This window comes from Leucoraja erinacea, chromosome 3, assembly GCF_028641065.1.
Source record: "Leucoraja erinacea ecotype New England chromosome 3, Leri_hhj_1, whole genome shotgun sequence".
Taxonomy (NCBI): Eukaryota; Metazoa; Chordata; class Chondrichthyes; order Rajiformes; family Rajidae; genus Leucoraja; species Leucoraja erinaceus.
Window position 1 is genome coordinate 32,828,343 of NC_073379.1, and position 26,925 is coordinate 32,855,267.

General features: G+C 41.1%; 1 protein-coding gene across 1 annotated transcript in view; it reads left to right on the plus strand.

The window, feature by feature from the left end:
- Positions 1 to 3,368: 3,368 nt before the first annotated feature.
- lingo2 (leucine rich repeat and Ig domain containing 2) overlaps positions 3,369 to 26,925 on the plus strand; it is a 600,622-nt gene continuing 577,065 nt past the window's right edge. Inside the window, exon 1 of the mRNA XM_055632401.1 lies at positions 3,369 to 4,277. The gene's annotated coding sequence lies outside the window, so the exon portion shown is untranslated. The remainder of the gene's footprint in view (positions 4,278 to 26,925) is intronic.

Consider the following 26,925-nt stretch of genomic DNA (forward strand, 5'->3'; position numbering starts at 1 on the left):
CCCATTATTGATATTTGTTTTTTTTTTGTTTAATTCCAGATCTATTTCATTAAAAATTTACATTCACTAACATCTCCATTGATCAATAGTCCAGGTCTCTGCATTACTAGTCCAGTAATTTAGGGACTGATGATCAATACTGGCCATACCAGTTACACCAACATCTCGCAATTTAATAAATAACTAAATTGAACTACTGATATTGCATCCTACATATAATCTATCCCACAGTGATATTTGAAGTATATATATATAATTGTTCTCTTATGTTGAGGTGTCGGAATGCACCCGTTAATCTATCCTCAGTGACCATTTAGCACAGCCATTGCTTCTCAGGCCACATAGAATTGTGAAGCACAGAAGGCACAAAATAAGATCTTCCAGCCATTACATTTCAGTTGGTTTGTGTACCGCAATTCTATCACTCCCATTACATCACTCTTTCTCCATGGTATTATAAAATATTCTCTTAAATACCTATTAAATTCTCTTTCAAAAGCACTGATTTCATTTCCGCAGCTGTTAATTCTAGATCAAACCTATGCTTCTGCAAAAAATAAAATAAAATGTCCTTATAACCACCTTAAATCTTGTAGGCAGTTTATAAATTTGTGTCTGCTGATCCTTGAACTGCTACTGGCGAGAACTGCTTTAGTCTATTTATTGTATCTAACCCAGTCTTTATATTGTGCGCCCTAATAAAATCTCCACTCCAATCCCCTTTCTCCAGAAACAACAATCACGGCTAATAACTGAAGTACGTTGCCATTCCAGTCGATCTTTTCCATTCTTTCCATTGGACCTTCCTACAGTTTGAAACCAGAATTGGATATTTTCCAGTCAGGGACTGTTCCAGTCACAGTGTTTTACCAAGATTGAACACAACCCCATCACTTTTGTGTTTTTATATAGAATAGTCTGAAGAAGGGTCTCGACCTGAAACGTCACCCATTCCTTCTCTCCAGAGATGCTGGCTGTCCTGCTGAGTTACTCCAGCATGTTATGTCTATCACCTGGGTAAACCAGCATCTGCAGATCCTTCCTACACATAAAACAGTACAGCACAGGAATTGATCCTTCAGCCCACAATATCCATGCCAAACACGATGCCAAGTTAAACTAATCTGCTCTGCCTGCATGAGATACTGATCCCTTCATTCCTTATATAGCCACATGGAGATCTAAAAGCCTCTTAAATGTTACACTGTAATGTTAAATGTATCTGGCTTCTTCACCATCTCTAGCAGCATGTTTTAGGCACCCACCACTAGCTGTGTAAAATACTCCAGTCAACGTCTCCTTTAAACTTCTCCTTTAATCTTTGCCTCTCTTGCCTGAGAGCAATGCCCTCTCGTCTTTGACTTTTCCACCCTGGTAGAAAGGTTCTGATTATTTCTTCTATGCTTCTCATGATCTTTATTTATGAGGCTCAGGGTCCCATGTATTTTACTAACCATTCATTCAACTTGTCTTTGGGTTCCAGGCACTTCTGCACATATGTATCCATGTGATTTTGGCTCACATATAACTTTTAGAACTATGATTTGGTCCAAATTGTCTCCTTTTGGAAACAGAATGATTATCCGTCAGCAGCGGCATCCTCGTATTTTACGTAATGCTGTAAATTGTTTCCTTTTGCAAAATTTAACATTCCAATTCTTGACTATCTGATAAAATCACATGATGCTGGGTATGAATGGAGCCTCTTTAGTGTGGTTAGTCAGTGGTGGTTCTGACTACCTGATTAGAATATAGTACTTAATATTATGAACACCCACCAATTTCTAGACCGATGTTGATGTGTTCCTAGAAAAAGCACAACTGAAACGAGAAAGGGCTTTTTTTGCCCGTTACGAATAATTCATGGCTAATTTGGCTGCTCTTCATCAGATTGGCAACAATTCTATCCAGTTGGCTCCTTAGAAACATAGAAAATAGGTGCTGGAGGAGGCCATTCGGCCCTTCGAGCCAGCACCGCTATTCATTGTGATCATGGCTGATCGTCCCCTATCAATAATCCGTGCCTGCCTTCTCCCCATATCCCTTGACTCCACTAGCCCCTACAGCTCTATCTAACTCTCTCTTAAATCCACCCAGTGACTTGGCCTCCATTGCCCTCTGTGGCAGGGAATTCCATAAATTCACAACTCCCTGGGTGAAAACGTTTTTTCTCACGTCAGTCTTAAATGACCTCCCCTTTATTCTAAGACTGTGGCCCCTGGTTCTGGTCCAACATTGGGAACATTTTTCCTGCATCTAGCTTGTGCAGTACTTTTATAATTTTATATGTTTCGATAAGAACCCCCTCATCCTTCTAAACTCCAATGAATACGAGCCTAGTCTTTTAAATCTTTCCTCATATGACAGTCCCGCCATCCCAGGGATCAATCTCATGAACCTACGCTGCACTGCCTCAATCACAAGGATGTCCTACCTCAAATTAGGAGACCAAAACTGTACACAATACTCCAGATGTGGTCTCACACAGATGCCCTATACAACTGCAGAAGAACCTCTTTACTCCTATACTGAAATTATCTTGTTATGAAGGCCAACATTCCATTAGCTTTCTTCACTGCCTGCTGTACCTGTAAGCCAACTTTCAGTGACGGGTGTACAAGGACACCCAGGTCTCGCTGCACCTCCCCCTTACCTAACTTAACCCCATTGAGATAATAATCTACCCCCTTGTTTTTTCCGCCAAAGTGGATAAACCCACATTTATCTATATCATACTGCATCTGCAATGCATCTGCCCACTCACTCAACCTGTCCAGGTCACCCTGCAACCTCCTAACATCCTCTTCACCGTTCACACGGCCACCTAGCTTTGTGTCATCCGCAAACGTGCTAGTGTTGCTCCTAATTCCCTCTTCCAAATCATTAATATATATGGTAAACAGTTGAGGCCCCAACACCAAGCCTTGCGGCACTCCACTCGCCACTGCCTGCCATTCTGAAAAGGACCCATACTTCTTGCTGCTTCGTTGATGGGCACGCCTCGGGTATCACTATTTCAACCCGCTCCCATAAAGGCGGAGGTGTGCAGAAACGTGGGTATTTGCAGCCCGCAATGTTTTGCCAAGACAAAGATGGGATATCAACGCAACCGAGCTGCCGGAACACCGAGTGAATCAATACCACTTCAGCGGCGCCTTGCAAACGAAGAACTCATGAAAACAAACTGGAATGTGTTCCCGATAAAAGTCTGCATTTTGCGCGATAGAGGCAACGCACAACGTTGGACGCAAATAGGGCGGCAAGAGTTTTGGTTTTTAATTTGGGTGCAGTGAAAGAGAAAATGCATTACCCCCCTCCCCCCCCCCCCCCCCTCACGCCTGCTCCATATGCTTTGGAGGTGAGAATAGGAATTGGGTAAACATTTCTCATCAAATGCAGTTGTTCCAGATATTGCATTCCACTTTCACCTCACGCCCAGCGCTGAGCCAAGGCAACGGATCATTAAACTGCGAATAAACATAAGCTATCGTTTCCCGTAAATCGGCATTCCATTTAGGGTATTAGGAGCTACCTTCGTGGCACTCCACGGATTGTCTTTGGTTCTTTAGCACCTGAAGTCTTTCCTGTTTAGCCATTTTTTAAAAATCAGCTCCCGCTGTGCAAAGAAAAAAGCATTTGCGAACAAATTCTGATTTAAGCAGCTAGTCCTCACTCCACGCCCATAAAGGATACGGTGTATCGAAATAGCTGGGAAATAAGGGCACATTTGTCCTTTTTTATTCATGAATCCTACCTGCAGGGAATACATTCTCAAGTAGCCAGACCATTAATGCAATTCCCAAAGGAATGTTGTAAACCTTATCCCTGGGACAACTTCACATTTGGTGCTGTAATTGTCAACACACAAGACTTGCGCTTGTGATGCATGACCTATATAGTTCCAAAGAGCACCCGCCCCTCTCGCTGTCTCGGAGCTCGTTAGTTCAAAGTTTTTTTTTGCCCCTCGGAAGCCAGTTTATTAAACGTCAGCGTGGAATGTTACAGTCGGTTCCCCGCGTCCATTCACGAGGAGAGACCAGGAAGAGAAAGCAACCCCCAGTGTAATTTATTTTAAGGTTCGACTCTCGCAGTTAGCCTATAGAAACGTCGGCGCGGCAGCGACTGAGGACAGCGTACTCCCAGCTTCGCCTCAGTTACGGCTGTATCCCTCTCGCATTCTGCTTCGTTTATCGGCGCGGCGAAGCACAGACTCAGGACCCGTTTGCATCTCGGTGTGGTTATTACATGGACTGTGGGATTACATTCAGCATTCTTAGGTAAGATGAGCGCTACTGTGTGTTCACGTGTGTGTTTGCGTTCGCCTGCTTCTCTCTCAGTGTTATTACCGGCATCGACACCGGCTGCAATGGATCTCGCTCTAAATAAAAACTAGTCAGCCTGAATTTATCAACAGCTATTTTTTTTATCAGTTTAGAAGTTCCAACAGCAATAAATACATTCTTAAATGGCTTTCGTTATAGAATCTGCTTTGAGTAAAATCGTTTGTTCTGTGGCACAAGATAACCCAACCTGTTTTATTGTGTTTATTTTAAAGAACTCACTTTAGTTGTCACATTCGCAGCTCTGCTAACACTTAGCTTCAAGCAACATGCATACAATTATAGTCGTTTAATTAGAAACTAGATGGGATTGCAGTGCCATCGGAAAAGATCACTTTTCGAATCCATCCTAGTTTGTGATGCACTCAACGTCAAAATCACCATCATTCTCAAAACTGATAGCTTTGGGGAAAAAATAAAGCACATCTGAAACTTGGGTGAAACAATGATTTTCTCTTTTGCGAGTTGGTTCGCAGAATGTAAAGGGGTCGTGCATTACCTATCTCTCTCCAACGCCCCATCGCCAATATTTCACATTCTTGGATGTGGCTGAGAATTGCACGGGGCTTGCAACAAAATCAAGTGTTATTTGTAGCCGTGTGCCAGCGGTAAAAGTATACGAGTGTATGTGGGCGAGTATTTTGGTAACCAATGCAGGGAACGAGCCCACGGATACTTTAGGGTCGGTCACTCCAGGGTTGTGTACTCGCTGGTCTTCGGGCTTGTTGTACATGGTGGCATGGAAGATGTACTGCTTACTCGGGACTGATCCCAGTTTAGTCGCCAAGCATTGTTGAGTGAGAGGGAAGGCACTCGGGGCGTGAAAATTCGAAGTGTTCAAATCTAATTTGCAGCTGATTTGGGAAGGTAGACTGTCCAACGTGTAAAATAAATACTCAAAAATGCCATGCGTATTCCCTTAACGATGCGTTCGAAAAGAAAAGAAAAATAAAAAGAGAAGCTTGAATCCAAATGCAGACTTTTCTGATTTCTCAGTTCAGACTTTCGCTCATTCCTAACGTACAAAAGATGTAAAATGTATTCCGATTAGTCGCTAGTATGCTGAATGTTGCATTTTTAGTCATTAGGTTGGCAACGTATTACATTGATATACAGTCCGATGCTCGGAGATGCACCAGTCGCGTATTGCACGTTTATCGTACGGTAGCTATACGTAGCCCTGAAGCTTTCACTCAACTCGGGCGATACCGATGCCTTTCCCGCATACCAACAGTCCAAATCTAGCCCACAACACACAGCCAATGTATTTTGGAGCATCTGCCACTATATCTGTTTGTCGCCCAAATGAACCTCTAGCCCTGACCTGGTCCGTTTCGTTTACGACCCACTGCATTTTGTTATGTGAACTTTCGGCGTTGGAGAACACAGGCGTGCGGGTGGAAACAAGGGTGACTGGGAGCTTACAGGTGCACGGGTTCATTCTGCCGAGACTTCATGTTTAAATCATGACTCTTAGTTGGGGTTCATAGTCAGACACCTCCACCCTAGCTTGCCCGCCTGAATCCTGCGCCGCTGCTTCTGTGGCTCGCGTTTGCTCGGAAGGATTTTTTTTTTCACAGCAGCAAATTAATAATGGTGGTCTTTTAAAATCCAGTACCTAAATTAACTGCACAGCTCATTCTTGAAGAACTGCAATTGAAAAACGATATTGACAATGTCACATCTTATACAAGCAACTTTTTCTTCATTGAAGCAGCGTTTGTTAGTGGCGGTGAAATTAGCTGGAGTATATTAGAGATGTCAGTCATACTGATGTAAAAAAAGGCGCCGAGGGATTGCTCTTGTCTTCCTGTTCATTCTCGGCGTGGCGGGATCTATTCCACCGTCCACCGGTTTTCCCTGGCGAGTGTGGTTGATGCTTCTCTGACGAGGATGCGAGCGCACCGTTGCGCCGGGGGTGGACTCCTGAACAGCACAGTCTGACGGTGTGCGAGCGAGCGAGGTCCCTCGGATTGATCACCAGGGCAGGTGGGAGTTTAGCAAGCGGCGGAATTTAACAGCATGCGGCGGAGAGGAAGGAGAGGACGGCTAAGATTTAATGTAAACGCTCCAACTGTCAGCAGGAGTGTTCGCCCCTGGCGAAAACGTCTGCTCAAAAAATAAACCTTTTGCCTTCGCCGTGATACCAGGAGAGCCGAGGAGTCTCTTCCTTTCACATATTACCACAAACACAGTGACTGAGTCCCAAACTATCTGATGTCGGGCGGGGCCAAGCGTCTTTTGAACCGTCGTAACTTGAGCTAGGAGGGACTATCCAGGAGTGTATCCGAATCAATGCTTGTTTTCAGATACACTGCTCCAGAAACACTCGCGCTTGCAGGAAGCAGATCACATGAATCACGGTATGCGTACACTCCAGTGAGATCAGACAATCCAACCCACTGGGTGGCTCGCTTTAGTGTCAAATTCATTATTAATTAGGCTGAATCTGGAGTAGCAAGTTAGGTCTGAATACAACTCTTCAGTCTGCACAAGGGCCTCTACCCGAAACGTCACCCACTCCTTCTCTCCAGATGTGCTGCCTGTCCCGCGGAGTCACTCCAGCATTTAGTGTCTGTCTTCGGTTTAAACCAGCATCTGCCGTTCCTTCCTACACATTATGTCCTGATTCTACCGCTTGAGTTGCTGAACCCGTCCCCTCATTCATTCCATTTTCCTTCCAATGGGTTCATGACATACGTGTGAATAAATATCCCGAACGAGCCTTAAACTGCGTGTTCGCGGCTGGGCGTTTTATGCTCAGCTATTCAGCGGTACTCTTGCCTGAAAATAGCCAGTAGCACCTGGAGATATGGGAATCCGATTGCAAGCAAAGTACCGTAAGCACTGAAGAAATCAATGATTCGAGCAGCATCTGTTGGTATAGGTCTAGACCCTGCAACATGACTGGGAATCATCTCTGCGAATCTGAATCGGCCCTTGAACCCGAATATTGGAGCTTCATTGCGTTACATATTTGTGGAAATTGGACTTGCTGGGCACGTGCTTTTCCACCACGATATAGAAAGAATGTGCTTCTAAAGTGGCTAAAGGACTCTGCTGGAATCTATCAAGATACTAGACCAAGTGCAGACCCGTTGGGTCTGTTCCCCCAACGTGTGGTTGTGGGGAGGGGGAGGCGGCATGCAGCGTCACACACTAACTACCCCTCCCCCACACTCACGCTAATGGAGGGAAGGGAGGAGAGAGAGAGAGAGAGAGAGGGGAGGGGGGGGGGGGGAGGAGGAGAGGGGGGGGGGGGGAGAGGAAGGGGGAGAGGAGAGGGGGGGAGAGGAGGGGGGGGGAGGAGAGGGGGGGGAGAGGGGGGGGGGGATAGGGAGATGGGGGTGAGAGGAGAGAGAGAGGAGAGGGGGGGGAGAGGGGGAGGGGGGGGGGGGGGGGAGAGAGAGTGCCTTTTTACTTCAACCCAAACCCAAACAACTATTTGCAGGCAGTGCTTTTTTACCTCTAACCATATTTTCATTTTCAAACCAAATTAAGGGTACTCACAGTGCTGTAAACATTTGTCAGTGTCATTCAAAGCTCTGATTGAGGCACACCACTTGCATAGACTGATTGAGGCACACCACTTGCAGAGACTGATTGAGGCACACCACTTCCTGGTTTTATAGTAGCTCCCCCTCCCTCCAGCAGGGGCAGCAGAGAGAATGGGGAATGTTGTAAAAACATTAATATCTCTGTCAATTTTCATCGACGGGAAAAATCCTCGGCACACACGCGGCGGAGGGGGGCTCTGAGCGAGGTGGCCAAAAATGATGGCCGTAGGTGGCGGCGTACTCTCGGAAACTGCAGCACAGAAAGCCGAAACCGGTCAAGAACAGAGTTTTAGTAATATAGAAAACCACGAAACAAGTCGCTTCCTGCTGCGTGCGACAGAGCTATGTCCTAATACATAGTGATCCATCTCTAACTTTAAGGCTGGACGTCTTGCTTTAGACAAAATGCTCTGCCCCCAAACCTCGGAAGTTGATTATTTCTCTGCAATCTGTCAAACCCTTCAACCACCTTTACACCTCGATTACATGACCCTTCAATTCCATTAGGACTGATGCTGACAAGGTTATCTGGAGGTCATGTTGCCAAATTTGAATGCGTTTCCTTCCCATCCTTTTAAGAGTTGCCAGTGCCAGAATTTCGGGTTTGAAACATGGAATACCCATTCATAACTCCCCCTGTTATTTTAAGGGTAATACCATGTTTCCACCCACATGCTAGGAAATACAGCATTTGGTAATAATGCTAACCTTCTCCATACCTTGGATACAGCCCATATCGCTATGTTCGAGTTTCACTGTTGAAGGCCTAGTGTTGTATATGTTGCATGTCGTATTGAGAGTTCTTAACCCCAGAGAGTAAAACTGCATGGAGTTTGACATATTTGTTGAATTATCAACCTTCAATAGAGTGGGCAGCCAGGAAGATATTATATTGGTCTGTTCAGGTACCTCTGCCACATGCAATAAGTCAACACCCAGGGACCATATGTGGTGCCTTGCTGATGTTTGTAACTCAATGTTATTGTGAACAGTGCACTTTTATAAGTCATCTGTTATGTGAATGCAAAGCTTTAGATTGAAAAGGTGAAATTTAATCATCAATACAAAAGACAGCTTGGTGTTGATCGTCTTGCAATGTTGGGAATTATTGATATTGATCGATCTCTGTCTATTTTTATTACAACCTTACATTAGGATCTCAAGCATAGGTTGCTAATGTGCAATCACATGCTCCAAGGATCAGCGATGATGCTACATTTTATTTCTCATTGTAATTACATACTCCAGGCATGAGGGATCAATCTGTCTCTGAACATTTGTTCATGTTCAGCTGCACATAGACCAGGTTCAAATAAACAAAGGGCCAAGGAAGTTTGTATTCAACAAGAGCATTTCATGATGTTGGCTTGACATTCTGCAGGTGGTGACAACAATAAGTGCATTTTGGTGTCGTTGTAATCTTTATTGTAAGACTTAAATGTTCATACCAGCTGGTGTTTTCCTATTCCATATCATCATTGCACAGATTAAGGCGTGATGCAGAAAAAATCCTTTCTAGATTTATTGATCACCACCTTATTTATGTTGCCTACATCTGGCCTCAATCAGAATAAAACATATCTTTATAACCATATATAACCATATAACTATTACAGCACATAAACAGGCCATCTCGACCCTTCTAGTCCATGCCGAACACGTATTCTCCCCTAGTCCCATACACCTACGTTCAGACCATAACCCTCCACTCCTTTCCCGTCCATATAACTACCCAATTTATTTTTAAATGATAAAAACGAACCAGCCTCCACCACCTTCACTGGAAGCTCATTCCACACCGCCACCACTCTCTGAGTAAAGAAGTTCCCCCTCATGTTACCTCTAAACTTCTGTCCCTTAAGTCCCCTTGTTTGAATCTTCCCTGCTCTCAGTGGGAAAAGCTTATCCACGTCAACTTTGTCTATCCCTCTCATCATTTTAAAGACCTCTATCAAGTCCCCCCTTAACCATCTGCGCTCCAAAGAATAAAGCCCTAACTCATTCAACCTTTCTCTGCAACTTAGTTGCTGAAACCCAGGCAACATTCTAGTAAATCTCCTCTGTACTCTCTCTATTTTGTTGACATCCTTTCTATAATTAGGCGACCAAAATTGGACACCATACTCCAAAATTGGCCTCACCAATGCCTTGTACAATTTTAACATCACATCCCAACTTCTATACTCAATGATCTGATTTATAAAGGCCAGCACACCAAAAGCTTTCTTTACCACCCTATCTACATGAGATTCCACTTTCAGGGAACTGTGCACAGTTATTCCCAGATCTCTCTGTTCACCTGCATTCTTCAATTCCCTACCATTTACCATGTACGTCCTATTTTGATTTGGCCTGCCAAGATGTAGCACCTCATACTTTTCAGCATTAAACTCCATCTGCCATCTTTCAGCCCACTCTTCCAACTGGCATAAATCTCTCTGTAGACTTTGAAAATCTACTTAATTATCCACAACCCCACCTATCTTAGTATCATCTGCATACTTACTAATCCAATTTACCACACCATCATCCAGATCATTGATGTACATGACAAACAACAGTGGACCCAACACAGATCCCTGTGGCACCCCACTAGTCACTGGCCTCCAACCTGACAAACAACCACCCACCATTACTCTCTGGCATCTCCCATTCAGCCACTGTTGAATCCATCTTGCAACTCCACCATTAATACCCAACCATTGAACCTTTTTAACCAACCTTCCGTGAGGAACCTTGTCAAAGGCCTTACTGAAGTCCATATATACAACATCCACTGCTTTACTCTCATCAATTTCCTGAGTAACCTCTTCAAAAAATCAAGAAGATTAGTCAAACATGACCTTCCAGGCACAAATCCATGTTGACTGTTCCTAATCAGACCCTGTTTATCCAGATGCTTATATATATTATCTCTAAGTATCCTTTCCATTAATTTGCCCACCACTGATGTCAAACTAACAGGTCTATAATTGCTAGGTTTACTCATAGACCCCTTTTTAAACAATGGAACAACATGCGCAGTACGCCAATCCTCCGGCACTATTCCCGTTTCTAATGACATTTGAAATATTTCTGTCATAGCCCCTGCTATTTCTACACCAACTTACCTCAATGTCCTAGGGAATATCCTGTCCGGACCTGGAGACTTATCCACTTTTATATTTCTCAAAAGTGTCAGTACTTCCTCTTCTTTGATCCTCATATTTTCCATAGCTACTCTACTTGTTTCCCTTACCTCACATAATTCAATATCCTTCTCCTTGGTGAATACCGAAGAAAAGAAATTGTCCAATATCTCCCCCATCTCTTTTGGCTCTGCAGATAGCTGTCCACTCTGACTCTCTAATGGGCCAACTTTATCCCTTGTTATCTTTTTGCTATTAATATAGCTGTTGAAACCCTTTGGATTTACTTTCAACTTACTTGCCAAAGCAACCTCATATACTCTTTTAGCTTTTCTAATTTCTTTCTTAAGATTATTTTTACATTCTTTATATTCCTCAAGCACCTCATTTACTCCATGCTGCCTATAATTATTGTAGATATCTCTCTTTTTCCGAACCAAGTGTCCACGTTCCCAAAACCATGGCTCTTTCCAATTTTTACTATTTCCTTTCAACCGAACAGGGACATAAAGATTCTGTACTCTTAAAATTTCACCTTTAAATGTCTTCCATTTCTCTTCCACATCTTTCCCATAAAACAAACTGTCCCAATTTACTCCTTTTAAATCCTTTTGCATCTCCTCAATGTTAGCCTTTCTCCAATCAAAAATCTCAACCCTAGGTCCAGTTCTGACCCTCTCCATAATTATATTGAAACTAATGGTATTGTGATCACTGGTCCTGAACTGTTCCCCAACGCATACCTCTGCCACCTGACCCATCTCATTTCCTAACAGGAGGTCCAGCACCACCCCTTCTCTAGTAGGTACTTCTATGTATTGCTTAGTATGTAATGATTTATCCACCATTTCATATTTTTGGATTTTTATCGATAGCTCTCCAGCTGTTTATAAACCTTTCCTTTTCATTTTCGAGTTACAGCATGGAAACAGGCCTTTTAGCCCACTGAGTCTGCACTGACCACTGATCATCCTTACTATAGACGAGGGACTAGTGAACTAGGGACAATTTACAGAAGCCAAATAATCTACAAACTGCAAGTCTTTGACATGTGGGAGGAAACTGGAGCACTCGGAGAAAACCCACAAGGTCATAGGGAGAACTCCACATAGACAGCATCCGTAGTCAGGATCGAACCCGGGTCTCTGGCTATGTGAGGCAGCAACTCTACCGCTGCACCACTGTGTCGTCCCCTTTCTGAACTAAAAAGCTCTTGTCCTTGTTTTTTTTTTTTTGTTTTGTTTTTAAAATTTATTTATTTTTAATTAGAAGTACGGTAAATTACAATACTACACAACACATATGTCTTAATACATTTTTTGTGCCGCTTCATTTTTTGAGCTTTAAGAAAAAGATAGAAGTAAAGAAAGTAAAGAAAGTGCGCAAGAGTCGTGAAAGTGCAGGAGAGTGTTGAGAAAAGAAAGCCCCTTAGAAAAGAAGTTAGAGAAGGAAGTAAAGAAAGAAAGAAGACCCTAGAAAAGAAGGAAAAAGAAAGGAGAAACAATCGCTCTATTATAACATTAAACTCCGCAGAAAGGGGATTACCAACCAAGTCTGTTTTTGTTGTTTTTTTTTTTTTGTTTTTTTACCCCCCCGTTGACAGATCCTTATTTTTTTGATGTGCACCAGAATTGGGATGATGTGCCAATTGCATTAAATTTAGCCCTTTATCGGCCTTGTCAAACATAAGGGTCAGCACTACACACTGCGAATCCCAGCTGTGGAGACACTGGTATCATTGTCTCATTGTGGGCATTGATCATTCTTTTAATCTGGATTTTTAACTCATGTATTGTGTTTTCTTTTTAAATATATAATTTATGATGCTTTATAAGTGATATACTAAGATTTTATATGTACTTTATGATATTTTTTTAATATGCAATGCATTTTTTAATGTAATGTTGCCCCTTGTCTGGGCCTCGAGTCTGTAATAAAGTTTATTATTATTATTAATATTATTGTTGCACAAATGGCATTTAGTTGATAAAAACCATGAGCTAATAATTCTACATTTTAGTTTCTATATTTTCTTGGGATAAATTATTAAGATCTCAACCCAAGGTTGTCATTTCCTCTGTTCATTTTTCAAGAAGAGATTAACATTAAGCTAATTGATCTGTAGTTCCTTGATGCTGATAGGTTGAGTTCAGTGGTTTGAAAGCTGGCTAATATTCAACCTGACAAAATGGACCCAAAGATGTTTAATACTGTTGAAAGCATTAGGCTTCTTGCCCATCTTTTTTCAAGCTCTTCTCAAAAGAAAAATAGCAGGGTGTTCAGCAGATCATCGGGTAGGAGATTTTTATGCAGTGTAATTTTCCAAGGGATCTTTCCTTTTGATTAATGTCATCATCTGATTGATTATGCTTTTGCATGATATGACGGGGCAATGACCCTGCATGCCTGTTCTGCTGCATTTCAAGGAGAATTTCCCCCAATTCTGCACACTCCCTCTGACCCCAGATGGAACAGGAATAGAGTTCCCCTGGTCCTAATGTTGCACTTTGCCAGCCTGTGTATCCAACACATCATTATCTGACATTTGCACGATCTTCAACATGATCCTACCACCAGTCACATCTACCTATCCCCACCCTTTTCTGATTTACATAGAGACCACACTCTCTTCAACACCTTACTTCACCATCTCCCAATCACCCCTTTCACCTGTATCCACCTATCACTCGCCAGTCTTTGCTCTGCCCCTACATCTCTTCTCCAGCATCCTTCCTCGACTCCTATGTCTGAAAAAGGGTCCCGATCCGAAACATAGTCTGCCCATTTCACTCCATAGATGCTGCCTGACCTGCTGAGTTCTTCCAGCACTCTGTTTCATGCTTAAAATTCCAGGATCTGCTCTTTCCTTTGTCTCAAGGATTATTGTAGTTGATTGCCAAGAGTAGTAGATCATGATAATTTTCCCTGGGGTCATAGTCAGAGCTGTATGGCAAGATCAAAGCGCAAGTGTGACCGTTAGTGCTAGACTTGGTTAATAGTATTTGGCATTTTTCTTAGGATATTTCTAAAAATTCATTGCAAAGTATTTTGCACCTTTATTTTTATTAGCTAGATGATTTAGCACAGTAAGTAGAAAATTGTTAATTCAGTACTTCATTCCCATGTTCTGTTGAATTTTTGTAAATAATGATTTTATATTTCTAGTTTTGTGACATATTTGTCACTGAAGCGGAAGGGTCCTATTTGAATGCAAGCTATTTATGGGATACAGCAGAGACTGGCGAGAGCTTCTCTGAGTCAAGGTTCCTTAATCCCAACCTGAAAACAGCACCCTCTGTTGACCACAATTGTTTCCCACAAGAGCCAATCTGATTAACATTCTGTGTCTGATGGAGGGGAGCCCAGGATCCTATCTTGACATAAGATGAACTATAAGGGTTGAATAAGATGTTTTTCTAACATTTTTCAATGTCTTAGCATAATTCTAATAACATCAAGAAAACACACAAAATACTGTTCAACATAGCAACAATAGAATTTTTGTAACATTACCGATGTTATCAAGAGGTGCACTGAATCATACCAAGGGCCATTTGTTTACAGAATCTGCCAGGTAAATCGCAGACATGAGCTGCAAGGCCAAGATAATGTAAGTGACAGATGGTAGTGCCCTTGTCACGCAACTGTGCGACTGAGATTCCACATGGAGTCTAATGATCTAACCTTGGGGACTCTGCCTCTGTGATTCGTACCATCTATACCTGGTGTGAGATCAAAATCTCCATTCATTCGGCTGAGAATTTTAGACTTGGAGACTCAGAGGACAACACCAAGGGTTTTTTAAAATTTTCACATGTTAATATCTTTTTATTTTCTGAAACGGTTTCTATTTACCGCTATTTGATATGTTATTTCTCTGAATATCAGAATGTTTAAACATTGTTTGAGGAGAAAGCCTGCACTGCTTAAAAAGTGTGAAGCTCTCTCTCTCCAGCCTTGTCCACTGACAGAGACCGTCAAGCTGTCCAGAGGTGGGGCCTTCATGGCGTGTCACCAGAGAGGCCCAGTCACTACTGAGGCCTTTTTAAGCCTTGCCTTTCGTCTCCTTGGGTAGAGTGCCAGCTCATACTGCATCTGGCCTTGCTAATTCTGGGAAGAAGACGCCTTGACTAGTGGAGTGCAATATATAATTGTAAACGATAAACACAGTAACAGGCCTTTCTTAAAATTCTGAATGTCGAGCATCTATTCAGATTGATCATCTGTGAATTCATGTGACCAAACAATTTCTGCACATCTTGCAATTTTAATGCAGGTTATTCCGCCTCCCAGATGAAATAAAAAGAAGCTAAAAATCAAAGCTCTTCACATTTGTCAAATCCATGTAATTTAATACATCTAGTAATTCAAGTTAGTTGCAGATTAAGTACAGGTTCCATTTGTATTCATCATTACATCATTGTCATAATGGATAACATTTGATGGACAAATTGGGAAAAAATAGCCTTGCAATATTTAACACGTGGGGGACTGAAGGGATGTCTAATAGAGCTGCTTCTAATGATAACACAGATGGAGAGAACCACATCCCAGAAGTGGGAGTAATCCAGAACAATGAACCAGATCAGTCTTGTTTTGAGGGAACATTTCCCAACTAAAAATCTCAATGGGACACTGTCTCTTCTCACAATTCCCATTAATAAACCCCAACAAAGCCGATAAGTGGTGGGGACAATTGAACATTTCAAAATCGAGAGTGAAATAATATAATGTTATTCTAGAGGAGGAAGAATTACAGAAGCAAGATGGGTAAACATAACTCAGTCCTGCAATGGTCATAAGTGTACTGTGTAGCGGAAAGCCTTAAACATCTCCATAATTAACTCCCTTTCCTGTGTTTAATCAATACGAAGAAATCTTGCATCAAACTGGAGTTTCCATTAAGAATAAAAGACATTAGGAGACAATGGCAATTGGTAATTAATGTAATATGACTAAGCAGTAATTACCGGTAGTGTGATTACATAGCCTATTCTTTAATTTAATTATTGGTGTTATCAAAAGCACCCAGCATTTAAAAGCTTGGGCACCCTTTTGTGCTCTGAAATAGCACTGTCATCATTGAACTGGTAATGTAATACAGGACAGAAACTCCCTGAGGTAAGTGGGCACTTACAATGCAGCCGGACATAGGAGATGCAATGTTGATGTGATTAATATATTTCTGAAGATTTAGCAGAAGCATATCCATAGTGATGTCCAGGAGGAAACCCCTGGAGGGACAGCTTGAAATGCTGGATACTCTCTTTTCACAGGATTTACAGCTTGAGATAAGAACCCTGCACAGATTTGGCACCATTTGTCCTGGTTGTTTATGAGATGAGTTTTACAGAGATGTAAAAGAATGCTCCAATTTAACAGATAATGGAAGCATTCTGCAAATTGGAACTCAACTAACCACAGTGCAGTAACAGGGTCCATTTTGAAATTATTATTATTTTTATTTTATTTTATTTTTTCATTTAATATTTTTTAGAAGCATTGTACATGCATCTTAATCATGATATGCAACATAATACATTTTGTGTAAAACTTCTCTTTTTTTTAAACTTTACCCTGTAATAGAAAAAGAGAAAAGAGAAAGAAGAGAAGAATGAGGATAGTAGTGAAGTGCAGTCCGCAGTAGTTGGCGTTAAATGAATGGTGATGGTTAAGTAGGCTGCATGCTTGAGAATGTGAAAAAAAAGGAAAGAAAAAAGAAAAGAAAACAGGCCCCAAAGAGCAGAGGGCTTGAAGGGAAAGGAAATAAGAAAAAAATCCAAAGAAGGTGGCACTAAACAAAAAAGAAAGGAAATGTGCCTAATTCATAACGATTTACACCCATCACCTAGTTCTAAAACAATAACTTTTGAGGGTTATGCTGCACCATATTATACTTGTAACAAACCATATGGGACTATATATGGTGGCCATATTCTTAAGAATTGTTCTTGTTTTCCTGCTAGAACGAGTCTCATTTCCTCGAGATGTAATATTTCCTTCATATTTGTGATCCACATTTTAAACGTTGGGATAGGAGCGTTTTTCCAGAATTTAAGTATGTTTTTTTGCCGTTATCAAACCATAGTTTAGGAAACATTGTTGAAATATAGTTAGTTCAGAACAGGCTTCCCTTGCTCCGAAAATAATCAATTCTGTATTTGGGTCCATTCTTAATTTAAATATTTTTGAAAAGATTTCGAAAATTTCCTTCAAAGATTTTTGAAGTTTTGCACAGGAAACAAATGAGTGTGCTATTGTTGCCTCTTTAGTTAGGCACTTATCACAGATGGGAGAGACATTTGGAAAGATTTTATTTAGTTTTGTTTTTGAGTAGTATAGTCTGTGTACATTTTTAAATTGTATCAATGTGTGTCTAACATTTGTGTACATATGACACATAATCTTCCCATCTGTCCTTGGGAATTTCTATAGCCAATTCTTGTTCCCATTCTTTTCTTATGCCTTCTGTCGAAGGTATATCTATATTTAAAATAGTATTATAATAATATGATGTTAAATGATACAATTCTACCTGTCTATTCATGCCTTGCTCTAGAAGGTCCAACTTCAAATTTTGATAATCTTGTGAGTGTTTTTCAAATAATCTCGGGTTTTGTAAGTATCGAAAATATTGGTTATTTTCCAAATTGTATTTAAACTGTAAGTCTTGGAATGGTAAAAATGTTCCCTCTTCATACAAATATTCCCAAGATTTAATTCCTAATCGTTCCCAGAGGGTAAACGGTTTGTCAATAGTCGATGGCTTAAATGCCGGGTTGTTAGCTATTGATGAGAGAAGCGAAAGATTTCTTAATTTAAGAGAAGATTTTATTTGTCTCCAAATTCGTATTGTGCTGTGTCATCGGGTTTCTCTTATATATTGTGTTCTTCAGTTTTATTGGGGAGAAACGGATCGTTCCTATGTTAAAAGCAGTGCAATCCTCCTTCTCCATTATTGTCCTTTCTGCCTATTGTGTTGAACTGTCCAACCAGTACATTATATTTTTAATGTTCACTGCCCAATGGTAGTACATAAAATTGGGATGTGTGAGCCCACCGTATTCTTTAGGTTTACATAAATGTCTTCTTTGAATTCTATGGGATTTATAGTCCCATATGAAATTTGTAATGTATGAGTCAATTAAAAAAAAAAAAAAAAGTTTTTAGGTATGTATGTAGGTATTGATTGGAATAAATACAGTATTTGTGGAAGAAAAATCATTTTAATGGCATTTATTCTGCCCATTAAGGACATTGGTAGTGTTTTCCAAAATTGGATCGACGTTTGTAATTTAGTAAGTAAGGGCAGGTAGTTTGCGTTAAATAGAGATTTATATTTTCTGGGAATTTGAATACCCAAATATTTAAATCTTAGGGAGTCACCAGTAATCAGAAACTCATTAGGATCTGTACAAAACACCTCAAAGGTTGGGTATCCTGTGATGAGTGATTTATATTTTCCTAACCTCATCCTCCCCCATACCCAATTTAACCTCTGACACCCCAAAGCTTTTCCATCCATCTACATAAGATGGTAGTTTGATGACTCTTCACTTACCGTGAAAAGTTCCACGCCTGCAGCACCCAGAAAGCCTAACATCACACAGGGCAATGCAGCCCACTTAAATGATAGTCCTGTTCATTGCTCAATGTGTTACTTTGTCCCAGGCCTGGCTTTAAGCCGATTGGAATGATTGCTCCCAATTGGGCCCCACGCCTAAGGGGGGGCCCCGCACTAATGTTCCGTATTTCGTACGGAAATACGAATTCGCTTTGTTAAATAAAGATTTTTTTTTTTTTAATTCGCCATCCGGATTTAAAAAAAAAATGAACATGGATAACAACCGCTGCATGGCCATCAGACACAAACGATTTGTTAACTACTACTGTTAGCACTTGTTAACAGCCAGTAGTTAACATGTTAGTTATACAATGTGTCATCAATGCATCGATCCACATTCCTCAGTAAATGTAATTGTGTTTTGAACAAGTATTGATGACGCCGCGTTCCTTTGAATAAAATTCACGCGGCATCATTAATACTTATTCAAAACACAATTACATTTACTGAGAAATGTGGATCGATGCATTGATGACACATTGAGAATTTCTTAAAACTCACCATCATGATTGAGGGCTCCGGACCGCGAGAAGGGGCTTCTTCTTGGTGTGCAGGTTAGTCATTCACCTACCGACCCACGTTGTGTTTCCCTGTCTTTTGCTCTCTCCCTCCCTCTCTCTCTCTCTTGCGCTCTCTCGCACCTGCTCCCCATCTCGTCTCTCTCTAGCTCTCTCACCCTGTCGCCTCGGCATTCCCAAAATCATTGACGTTTTGTGGTAGACAAAAATGCTGGAGAAACTCAGCGGGTGAGGTACGGTACCTGCTGCTTTGGTGGCAGGCACACCTTCATGTTTACATTGCCAGTTAACCACTGATTTATTTTCAAGTGGTCAGTGCAAAGTCTGCCTTCTTAAAAACTGGTATCGTTGCTAAAAGTAACTTGCTTCGTGAAAATGGGCATTTATAAAATTAAACCCCAATGTCCTCTGAGATACGTGTTAATGTATTGTTCAATATTCTTGCTAATTGTCATGTTAGCATTTCAATGCTGCCCGTGCTTCAGCATGGGCCATTCATTAGTTAGATCGCAGCGGAACATAGTATTAAATCACAAGCGACTGCAGATGCTGCAGATCTTGAGCAAGAAAAAATCAAACTGCTGGAGGAATATTGAGTCACACCATTTAGTGAAGCCACCTAACAAAGGGTTGCTCTTTGGAGGTGAATAATCACTTCCTGACTAACTGCTGACTCTTTTTAACTTGGCGCCGAGTGCAATGGTTACCCGTTTTCTATTGCACAAATGCATGAGTGAAGAGTCGAATCAAGAATGTATAATTGTCATGTGCACCCACAATAGAACAATGAAATTCTTATTTGCAGCAGCATAACAGGCATGTAAACAGAATACTCATAGATTGTATGAGAACATATGAGAAACGACTAAATTCAATAACTTAACCATAATACTAGTGCAACAAAGCTCAGGGTGCCCCAACAAATCTTTACAATCACTTGCTAATCGCATGACTGCGTCCAACTGCTGTCTGGTTCGTTGATCGTATTGCAAGATATGAATTGTTTTGGGAGAGCAAAATGCTCATGGCAGACCAAACGTGTTAAACGGAAATTGGTCAGATACTGAGCTTTACACAGTGAGAAATCATGTGAAATAATCACTGAATTTTATTTTAAATAAATGTACCTGCATGTTATACTATTTAGTTTGGAGATACAGCCAGATAGTCAACTGAGTTCGCACCGACCAGCGATTTTTGTTTTCCTATTTGTCAATTTTTTTGTGCCTGATTATTTGGTGGCCAATCAATCCCTGTCTCTAAGGGTGTTGCGTCCAATCACCAACCAGCTTGCCTTAAAATTCCCGTTCAATCAACAAATAGGTCTTCTCCCGTCCAATCTGCCACTGTCTCCAAGGGCATTGTGTCCAATCACATAATGCAGTTTAATGGTAATTAACTGCTATGGTAAAGGTTGGAAGCCAGTGGAGGCACTGACAGTCAAACGGGAGCAGGAGAGATTCAGACAGTGTATAATCCATAGCACCTTAGTGTACAATTTCATAATATATACTAAATAACTGGGCTGACAGAACTTGGTTGGGAACCTGGGGCTCACCAAAATAGTTTCCAATTGGGCCCTGCACCCACTAAGGCCGGCCCTGCTTTGTTCCATCACTGTGCCTGCAGTACATCTCACTTACAAAGTGCAGTTCCACAACTTGCCTCAGTTTCAACAGCACTTTCAGATTTTAGATCCCTATCCACCATGAAGGAAAAGGACAGGAGGCACAATCAGCTGGAAGTTTCCTCCCAGGTCACATACCACCCTGACTGGAAAATGTTTTGTTGCTAGATTTAACTCCCGAAGGTCCCTAACCTACTGAACAATGCGAGCAACTTCAACCCATGGAGAGCAACAGTTCAAGAAGGTGGTTCACCATTGGTCTATGAAGGTTGAATAGGGAGGGGCAATACTGTCCAGCTTTGACAAATGGAAGCAACTGCCAATTTTGTCAAAATTGAGTTATTGCTTGTTTTAGCATATTTGAGATATGCTCTACACAATGGTGAACAAAATAAGTCCTTCTCTAAGTACAATTTGAAAATATTTATACCAGAGAAGTAAGAAATTCCATCACAGAGATCTGAAAGAAAAACACGTATTCCTCATTTACAAGAAAACTCCTTTCTGTCAGTTGCTTCCTGTTGTTAAAGTAGGGCAGAATAAATGAGTGTCAACTGAACAAAAATATATTATTTTGCAGAAAATATCCAGATACATTGTATCCCTATATATGCAATTGTTTATGGTGGGTGAGATTTGATTTAACTTGAACCAAAATGCAAGTCAAATTCTAAAAGTGCAGCCCAGATTTGTTCACATTACCTACAGGCCTGGAATGTTACTGCCCAATAGCAGATGGAATAGACCAGTAATAATACAAGCCACAATATCAGCAATCAGCTATTTGCTTCAGTGTTTGAATTTCATTCCATTTCCTGGTGTATATTTTGGGAGCAAACTTTACAATATTAACAGGAAACATAAATTAGATTAAAAAAAAACAAATATCAGATTGAAAGAAAATTACTGTTTATGCCATCAAATTTACTCAATCTACTGGTCATCTAAAATTAATCTAACCTTCACCTCCATTTTCTCACGTTCCACAAAATGGTTCCAGACGAAAAAGAGGAGCAAAATTCAGCAATGTTTCTTTCACTCACGAATGAATAAACCACTGCATTAATGGACAGAAAACCTGAGATACCACAGATAGATAACTTACAGTAGAATTGTCAATTTCTGATACAAAGATAGAAAACTATCTAAAGTTGGAGAATTCAATTCTCAGCTTAATTGTAACCATGCAGGAGGCCACAGGCAGATAGATCAGAGAGGAAATTAGGAAAATTAAAAGTGGCGTTAGTGAGGAAAAATATAGAGATCACCAGATTGATTCCTGGAATAAGGGTGAGATTGTCCAATGCAGAGAGATGGACCAGGCAGCATTCTACTCTCACATTTAAAGGTAGAGGGATGATCTTATCAAAATATACAAAATTCTTAAGGGCCTTTACAAGTTGCATGCAGAGAATAAGTTTCCCATGGATGAGGTCAAGAGCTAGGGTCACAGTTGCAAAATAAAATATTATGTCATTGAGCAGTTCCGTGGTTCACTGGTAATTCACTGTCATATGTATCTAGGTACAGTGAAGTTCCTCTTTTGTATGCAGTTCAGTAAAAATCATATCATACAGAGGCACAATTATACTTAAGTAAAAGAGTGTAACAATAATAGATTACACTGAGGCAATCGCGCCACATTTCTGGTGCTATTTTGTATCCTTGAAGTTCGGAGTTGTTAAAAATTTAGAGTCTTAGCCACAAACGTCCATTGTCCTGGTGGTGGTACATGGTTGGAGTTACAGATGTTGTTGTCGATGTCATCCACTGCTGCTCTGCTGCACCGTGTTGCTACAGGCTAGATCTGATCCACGTGCTCAGCGTCTTGCATGTGAGCCTCAGGCTGCTGCAGAACCTATAACGGTCCACTCCTCCGACACCTCGACCTAGACATGCCCACCCATGAATGTACCATCCTTTGCCTCGCATGGCAACTGCTTACCCTTTGTGTCCTAGGGCACTTCCCTCAGCCAACCTCGGAACAACCAGAGTACCTCCGAGTAGTAACCAGTTGTAATCCTCCAGCCCGCTTATCAACAAGGTTCTCTCCTCAGTCTGCTACTGCCACCTGCTCTAAGAAGAAATCTCTTTACTCTATGGGTGGTGAATATTTGGAATTCACTATGCAAGAGAGCTGTAATGGTGCAATGACTAAGTATATTCAATCTGTATTGATAGCTGGAGAGTGCTGGAGAGTGAGATTGAAACAATAGGCTAGTCTTGATCTAATCGATTGTTCAACAGACACAATAAGCTGCATCTCAGTTCTTTATGGCTTAATGAGGGGGAAGGCATGGCAAAGACACATGACTGCAGTGAATAGTATATAATTACTTCGATAACAAGCGAGGAAGAGTTATGCGGGAAAAGATTTCTGAGAGAAAACTTGAAAATATTATGTATTTCACACTTGTTATCAGTGGGCCTAGCTCAGGCACTACCACTTACCATGAAACAAGTTCTAGTATCCTAGAATTTAAGTTGTCAGGCAGCATCTCTGGAGAAAAGGAATGGATGACATTTTGAGTCAAGAATCTTCTTCACGTTCTTCACCCATTCCTTTTCTCCAGAGATGCTGCCTGGCCGCTGAGTTATTCGAGCTTTTTGTACCAGCATGTGCAGTTCCTTCCTACACAGTATTAAAGGAGTGTGCTGCTCTTGAACCTCTAATGCACAGAATCTTATGCCATTATGCATGTGCACCAACCTTTGTGCCACATGGATGGAAATGGCAGCAACAGTTTCAGATTGCGGTTGTCTGCTCCAATGTGAATGCAGTACAGAACCCAGACCTCAAAACCGTGGACAATCATGTCTTAACCAATTTAAAAATTAGGACTCTGAATTTAACATTGCAAGAGTGAAGTGTAAATCTGATTTGTTGGTCCAAAATTTAGAATAAAAGGTGAAATTGGACGAGGAGCTGAGGAGAAAGGGCAAAAAAAAAAAAACCTTTAACAACAATTACGACCTGTAGAAGGGACGTGGCAGTTTTCTTCTCCATCACTATCAACATTCCCTACCCAATCGACCTGTATGTGTCATGATCAAAGGTACAACACCTGGCTTTTTATTTCCTGCATGCCTTTCAGAATCACAACGATTTCATCCAATTTAGATTGCTCTCTTTGCTGGTGAAGGTGTAGTCTCCTTTTGTTCTGAGGAGACCAGGAATGGGTTAAGCGTTTGTTTTGTGCAGGGCCTCGGGTCAATTTACAAGCTTGGCCTCTACTCCTTGCCGTCTACGATCATAATTCTTTGCTACTCTCACACTGAGCTCTCTATCCCTTGTTGTGTGGTTTTAATTAAGCCCAATGGAAGATTGTAGAACAACATCTCATCTCTTGACTGGACACTGTACAGCTACAGGTTGGAAGTTGTGGATCCTAACCGATTATTTTTGTACGGTTACAGTCGGTATTAAGCATGCTGCTGCTGTTTACAATTCCCATGAATACATCTTTTATTTTTGTCATGTCCTGTTGCCAACATGTTTCACCATAACCTACTTTTTTTTTTTCAATCTCTCCTGACTTTTTACCTTGTCCCAGATCTTCCCCATTAGTTTTTCTGGTCTGATCTGTTCTTATTCCAGACAGATTTCTTAGAGATGTTTAGAATCATGAAGGGGTTAGATAAAATGATGACAGGTACATTTTACCAAGGGCTGAAAAATGTATGACAGGAAGGCGCCGTTTTTCTATTCAATTTTCTATCTAACCCTGAGATAAAGGCCACATGAGTAAAAACTGTCGAGTAGTGATGGCTAAGATTTGTGGTATATATTGTGAGATTGGGATGGGTACTTTTCAATAATTTGAAAGGGAATTAGTCAACTACATGAATTGTGGTGGTATGGATGCAGGAATATGTGGAAAGAACAAAGCAAGTCATGTCAAGTCAAGATTATTGTCATATTCACAAGTACAATGAAGTACACGTACAAGAAAATCATGCTCTCAGCAGCATCACAGGCACATAGTCTCAGACAAAACACAAAACATATATAAAGTAGGATGGGTTGTGGGGCTGTGCCTGTGATGAACCAGGCAGAGTCCCCCATTCTCTGCAGCCTCTTGAATTCCTGTGCATGGGAATCACCATATTAGATCATGGTGCAACCAGTCAGGATACTTTCTACAATACACCTGTTTACATTTGTTTGTGAATTTGAATCTATTTAAACTTTTAAGAGAATAAAGGCACTGGCACACCTTCATCATGATTATATATATATATATATATATATATATATATATATATATATATATATATATATATATATATATATATATATATATACTGGGCCCAGGACAAGTCATCTGAGATGTCAATGCCCAGGAATTTGAAGCTGCTAGCTTTGTCAACTCTGACCCCCCCCCCAATGAAAATTGACATGTGGCCTCTCCACATCCCTTTTCAAAAGTAAATGTTTAACTCCTTTGTTTGTTGTTGTTGAGCAAGATCTTGTTGTGGTACCACTCAGCAAGCAATATATCTCTCTCTCTCCCTGAATAATGTACTGTGGACTGAATGGTATGGTTCTTATCTGGTGTAAAACTGCAGAAATCCTTGAAAGTGTTAGTAAAGCACATGTTGAACCTTCATGAAACAACTGGCTATTATGTGCAACTCTGAAAACTTCAGGATGGATGTGAAGAACCTTAAGTGGGTGAAAACATATTTAATGGGTTTGTTACAAGAATGAGGAACTTCAGCTACAGGGTTTGACTGGAGAAGATAATATAGTTCTCCTGGAACCAAGGGAGTTAAGAGGAGATAAAGGTGCATTAGATCTTAGCAGGCAGGGAAACTATTGCATTTCATGAATGATTCAAGGACCCATGGGCATAAATATTTGGGGCAAAAAATAACAGAGATTACAAGAGGGAAAATGTTTGTGCCGAAGATAATGATGACCTGTGGTGGAAATGGAAACTGAATAAATCACTTCCTTCAAAAGGGGATTGAAAAGACATTTGAAAATAACAGTAAAATAATACGGATAGATTTGGAGTAGGGGGAGGAAGTGGTGGTGGGGGGGGGGGGGGGGGGGGGGGACTGACAAAATTGCTGCTCGGCGACACACTGGGATAAGCAGCCGCAATTATTCTGCACGTTGCTGGGATATAATTAAACTCCATCAAATACTAAGGGGGGGTGGTGTCCGAGGTGCTGAAAACTTCCTTCTGTATTTTCAGAAAAAAAATTATTTGGCTATGAGATGATCTGAGAAGTCTTAAAATTGCGAATGTATTTAATAAACTAAAGGCACTGTCTCCCTGATGGTACAATGACACTGCTAGTTCAGTAGCTGTGTTACCTCACTACCATAGCTACCTGAACTTAGAGCCGTCCTCCGATGTTGTCTGTGTGCAATTTGCTTCCTGTAACAGCGGGGGCATCTCCAGATGCTGTGGTTTCTTCCCACATCATGGACACCTGCAAGTTGGTAGATTGAGTAGCCCTTTAAATTGTTCCTGATGTGGATAACTGGTAGAATCTGAGGGGGACTGGTGGCTGTGCGGGGAATATAAAGAATGGGGTTTGTTTAACTGCTCAAGGGTGCTGTGTGTATAGAACAAGCTGCCACAGGAGGTAGTTGAAGCTGGGACTAACCCAACGTTTAAGAAACAGTTGGACAGGTACATGGATAGGACAGATTTGGAGGGATATGAAACAAGTGCTGGCAGGTGGCACTAGTGTAGCTGGAACGTTGACCAGTGTGGGCAAGTTGGACGAAGTTCCACATTATCACTGTATGACTCTATGACTCTAGCATGCCTGATGGTCAGCACTTACTTGGTGGGCCAAAGTCCTGCATCCATCCCCTATAATTCTCCGACAATTCTTCTAGTGTTGTCCTATTTATCAATCAATCAATCAATCAATCAATCAATCAATCAATCAATCAATCAATCCGTTTTTATTCATCACATATACAATAAAGTGCAGTGAAATGAATTTGCCAGCAGTGGTACAATCAAAAAAGAACACACAATACACAATAAAATTTAACAGAAACATCCACCACAACACTTTTCACTGTGGTGGAAGGCACAAAGTACAGTCAGTCCTTCTCCGTTGTTACATGGTTGGGGCCATAAACCTCCGCAGTCACCGCTGCG